The 5,746-nt window shown below is 43.8% G+C and overlaps 1 non-coding gene across 1 annotated transcript; it reads right to left on the minus strand.

The window, feature by feature from the left end:
* Positions 1-4,933: 4,933 nt before the first annotated feature.
* On the minus strand, positions 4,934-5,005 carry TRNAC-GCA (transfer RNA cysteine (anticodon GCA)). The gene has a single exon. It is a non-coding gene; the product is annotated as a tRNA-Cys (tRNA).
* Between the last annotated feature and the right edge of the window lie 741 nt (positions 5,006-5,746).

Consider the following 5,746-nt stretch of genomic DNA (forward strand, 5'->3'; position numbering starts at 1 on the left):
ATTTTACATGTCCTGACACTGGCACAAGGTGTATAAATAGGACCTTCAGAACCACTCATCAGTACACTCCAGGACTTGAGGCTCAAATCAAATGTAATGTAACTTCTAAGTAAAAGGCAACTTTAGAAAGTTTTCCAGTGGCCCTTTGCAGAGCCTAGCTACAAGGCAGCCTACTGCCCTCCTCAGGAGAGGTGTCAAGGACTCCCAGGAAAGGACACACTACAGTCCTGTGTTAGAAGATGTGTTGCCTCTGCCCAACAGGAAGCTGGGTGTGAATCCAAAAGGCCAGCTTCAAAGGGGAACACATCTTTGAAAGGGCAAATGGTGGTCACACAAAAGCAGGGCTGCACTTTTGTCTTGTCAGATAAGATAGGTTCGGGGACAGAGAGGGGAAAACAGGTGCCAAACTGGAAAAGTTTCTTAAGTTGCCTTTGACTCGGACATCAAGTCACGTTTAAGGTAACAATTATTTTGATACCAACTTTAGTAGTCCCATTCAGGAGCTAACGCAGATGAGTGATCAACGTCCAACCCAATACTCGTCAATGGGGTTAGTAGCCTTTCTACAGTGAAAACAACAATTTGGAATTTTCAATGTTACAGAAAATGAAAATATATGTCTTTTGTATTATATAGAACACTGCCTGAGGACTCAATAGGCCAAATGGGGGCTGACATATATATTAAAAAGGGGAGGTCTGAAATGTGTCATTAATTTGAACAGCAAAGTCGATTTAGCAATCTTAAATAGTCTACCAGTCTGCAATGACAGGCTGGAAGTCATGTTTTACTTTGCCGCACTCAGGGTGTCACAATAAGTGTTGCATCAATGAGGAACAGCTCAACTTACGGGTACTCATGGGTACCATATACTAGGGACATATAAGTAAGTTTACTAATGCCAATTGAGTATAATCCGATCAAACATACACTGTTTAAGGGTCAGAGCACTGGTACTGTGGTCTAGTTAGAAGGCCTCAGTGCAATCTCAGATCTAAAAATCAGCAGTATAAGTCCAGGACTATGAAGGTGATCATGCAAAAAAGAGTAGTTTCCTTACATGGACCCTTAGTAGCAAATCACCCTTTAACTCCTTTGGCAGATAACTCTTGTAAAGGCAAAATAAATAACTCTTACAGATACACTTATTTTGCCTTTAAGAGCTTCAATGGTGAAGTAATGCAGAATATTGCATCACTGTTCCAATCCTGATCATGAACTACTCATAATGTAGGCATCAGTAATTTCAGGAGTTTGATAATAATGCTGCATTCTGTTTTTTCATTAAGGACTTGCTGAGGCATTGCAAGGAGAACTGAGTCTACTGCACTAAATTCCTGCTGTAATTCCACATTTCTTTTCACATTTTCACCACACAATTTGACCAGCATTCAATCATTACCTGGCATTACCTCTTTTGCCAGAAAAATCATGGGTTCATCTTAGAAAGGGCGGGTCTCTCAACTTGTTGATTTCATTTGTGGCGACCTGACCTAAGTTTTAGAAGAAACATCTGAAAATCCTGGAAATATTTTGGGTTAGTGTGGTGTTCATATTCACTTTGCAGACTTGTGTTATCTTTCAGGAGCCCCATATTAAACTGAGCTATCTTTCAATTCTAAAGCCCTGTGAAATGGGACAGGATCCAAAGAGCACAAAAGAAAACAACCATGAAGTTTGATCAGGTCCTTACAAGGTAAGTATATTTGTTTATGTTTCTTCTTCCCTACAGGGGAAGTAAAGGCCCCATAGTGCAATGCATTCTTGTGTAAGGCTTGTGGGAAGAGCTTTTCTGGCAAAATCTATGTTGCCCTCTCTGCCATATCGGCAGACTAGATTGATTCCATGTTTTTCTTTCACTCTTCTAACTCCAAAGCAATGGATATACATAAAGCAAGTGATAAAAAGAAAATTTAAATTTAAATTTAAATTATAAAGACAGGGGCAAAGCTGACAAAACAAAGAGATTTAGGGCTAGATGTAGGTGGCTAAATACCGGTCGGTAAAGCCGAAATTTGGTACATTTTTAGCGTTACAGACCGGTATTTAGCACTGTGCGATGTAGGTATTAACGAATGCCATCGGTAATAAAGAATCAGTAAATTAAAGGGAAAGAGTTACCGATTCCTTATTTACCGATCGGTCAACAACGAAACCTCAAAATACCGAATCGGTAAATAACAAATTGGTAAAAATTCAGTAATGCGATGTAGCAAAATTTGATAATACCAAATTCGGTATTAAAGAATCGGTAATTACCACTGACCTAGAGAAGGTGGTAATCAGGTGCAGTGCATAAAAACAACCCCAAAATGCAACAGTGTGAACACAATGGTGGCCCTCTATGCCATAGCAGGGCAGCTCCATTTGCCAGCAGCAGGACAGAGGGTTTGGAGACGGGAAGAGCATGTGTACAGAATGCGTGTCACACTGTTCCAAATGACTGAGCCAGAAATCCATGACAGGTAAAGGCTACACCCACACACCATCCTTGACCTGATACGGGACCTGCAACCATACCTGGAGCATCAGACACCAAGGGCGCACGCAATACCCACCCATGTACAGGTACTCTGTTACCTGCAACTCATGGCATCAGGAAGTTACCAGAGTGTGATAGCCGCAGCAGGTGGTGTGTCACAGAGCTGCCTGTCCCGTTTCTTCAACTCCTTTCTGGACGCCATGATGCAGAGAATGCATCACTACATACACTTCCCCAGCACACAGGCGGAGCTGCAGCAGCCCAAGCTGGATTTCTCCCAAAAGGTACAGTGCCCACATGTAATAGGCTGCATCGATGTGACCCACATACCAATCTGCCCACCTGCAGCTACAGAATACATATACCGCAGCTGCAAATCCACTCACTCCATCAACATGCAGGTGATATGTGATGCAAACTTCATCATTACTGACATTGTGGCCAAATTCCCAGGGAGTACCCACGACTCCTACATATTCAGGAACAATGGGATATATACATGTCTGGTTGCTGGTGAATTCGGAGAAGAATACCTACTAGGTAAATCAATGTGACACACTCTGACGTATACCTTGGATTAACGTATTGGTGACCCAAATCAATGGCACTTTCTTTCCAATTTAGGTGACAGTGCATATGCCCTCCGGTCATTCATACTAACTCCATACCTGAACCCATCCACCCCAATGGAGAGGAGATACAATGTAGCACATAAAAGCATGCGCAATGTTGTGTAGCGCACCTTCGGACTGCTAAAAAGCAGGTTCCGTTGCCTCCACAAAAGTAGAGGTGCACGTCAGTATCGCCCCATCATGTGCTGCAAAATTATAGCAACATGTGCAATGCTGCATAACCTTGCCACAAAAAAAGGAACATCAGTGGAACTAACTGAGGAGGAGGGTGAGGACAATCCACAGCCAGAGCCCTGCACAGCTGGTGTGGCAGCAGCACCGGATGGGAGACACAGACAGGCTGAGATAACACACAACTATTTTTGAGTGAGTAAGGAGACATAGCCAGTTACTGTATTTGCTCGATGGTGTCAGGGCCGGCTCGAGGCTCATGGTGGCCCTGTGCAGGGAGCGTAGGTGGGGGCCCCGGGAAGTTTGCCATTAACCAAGGCGTATCTCGCTGCTCGTATGTCACCTTTCAACTAAACAAGCACGGCTAGTGCATATAAAAGGCAGCCAGAAACAAACACTCACGCAAAAAACCACACATTCGCGTGGTCACGAACGCACAAATGTGCATGCACGCACACATGCACTCACGCACAACAGGAACACACACACACGTTGAGGAGCACACAGACACATGCATTCGTGATTTCTCGGTTATGCACAGGCAGACACTCTAATGTGCATACACACGCGTGTCGTAAACATGCATAATGCAGACAAACCATTCAGTATTGATTACGCTGCGCATCTGAGACATGTTGTTAACACTCACATAACTAGGCAGCTCAACTGGAAAGACAGGCGATTACATTATAAATATTTTGTGAGCAGTCTCGTCTCAGAGACAGAGTCAGACTCTCACCGTTCCATTGGGGAGGAGGGTTCACACTGAGAAAAAAAATCACCAAATTGTGGCTTTTACAGCACACTTGTCACATAAATGTTCAACAAAAATCCAAAGGTTGTGAAGGGGCGCAAAGGAAATATTCCCAAACCTTAGTGGTGCTCTACGGAAGGCCTTACACTGGTCATTGATGTTGGTACCCACCTCCCACTGTCAGGTGGCTGTCACTGATCGGAATACACAGAGCATTCTTCACCATGCTTTCAACCTGTTCTAGATCCAGGGAATGTAACTTAGTCTTAAAGGGGAAAGGTGGACATTTCACAATCTCTTGCTGTAGACCGAGAGCCTCACCGCTTACTTTCAGAACCAGTGCGAGCCTCTTTCTAAATTTCTGTTTATTAGATTAGATTTCACGTAGTCTATTAATCTGCAAACCTACACCTTTCACAAACTTTGCAAACATTGGAATAGGGAAGTCTTACATTAAACAGAAACTTCTGTCTTTGGTGATGTAAAAAGGTGCGTCCACTTTTAAAAGCTTGTGTTAGGACTTAAGAACAGTATGAGAGAGCTCACTATACTGAGCATTACAGCTTCAACCCACAGAATGCCATTATCTCTTCATCCTTCTGGGAGTGATCACATGCTTGCAAACACTTGGGGATCTCGCTTTCGCTCCCTTTGTGTCTCTCTCTCTTTTACCTTCCGCGTTTCTCTCTCTTTCAGCTTGTGTATCTCTCAGACAAAGTGCCTTAGCTTTAGTCAACTTGTCAGTATAAAGTTAAATGTTTGAATCGTTTGGTCGTTTCTAGGAAACATGATCCAAAAAGCGTGTGTTATTTTAATGTTGGTCTTTTTCGCATCAACGAACTTCTTTTTAGGCTTTGCACAAAATATTGTAAAAAGGATTGAAAAAAAATCTGAAGGGGACACCCGGATTTGAACCAGGGACCTCTTGATCTGCAGTCAAATGCTCTACCACTGAGCTATATCCCCACCTGTTCCATCTCTCCACAATAAGGAATATATTTGTTTTCATTGGCCCTTCCTGTGCAATATCTTTTAGTTTTACATTTCCGTCTTGTAGTTCGTTTTTTCTGCTCAGCTCTATCCTCAAGCCATTGGGGTTTTTTAGCACTGAGCTACAAACATGTCCTCCAATTCTGTTCCTGTCCTTCACCTCTTTGGTGTGCCTGACCTATATTCACCGGTCTTGTTCTTTATTTCTCCACTGACCTACATGGCCCTGCTTCAAGGCGCGGCCCGAATATGATGACGTTTCACCTTCTGAATGCGGAGAGAAAGCTTTCTTAAATAGGATGTTTTTGATTTTACCTCCGCGAGACGCCATGGAGCAGCACCTGGAGTCAGGGGCCGCGCCGGGGATGGCACACAGGCCCTCTGGGGTCTTCTGCACAAGCAGTCAGGACAAAACCCTGCCAGCTGTCAAAAACGGCGCCTCAGTCAAACAGTATCTGTAAAGCGCACTAATCACCACAGCAGTGCTTAATTTGTAAGATTTGAAGTGCAGGTGCTCAAATCTTTGTCGGAGGCCACACCAACTTTTCTCTGGCTCCACCCCCTTCCTCCGATTTAACCAGGCCTGGGATCTGTAGAACAGGAAAGGTCTTTTGTCCAAGATCACACAGCATTGGTCAAGTGGGAAGGCATTATTTGAAGGGCCGTCTCCTTGTGCCACGATCGTCAAGCAAATACAGGCCGGACTGTCTGTAAATG

The sequence above is a fragment of the Lissotriton vulgaris genome, chromosome 1_2 (genome assembly GCF_964263255.1).
Source record: "Lissotriton vulgaris chromosome 1_2, aLisVul1.2, whole genome shotgun sequence".
Lineage (NCBI taxonomy): Eukaryota > Metazoa > Chordata > Amphibia > Caudata > Salamandridae > Lissotriton > Lissotriton vulgaris.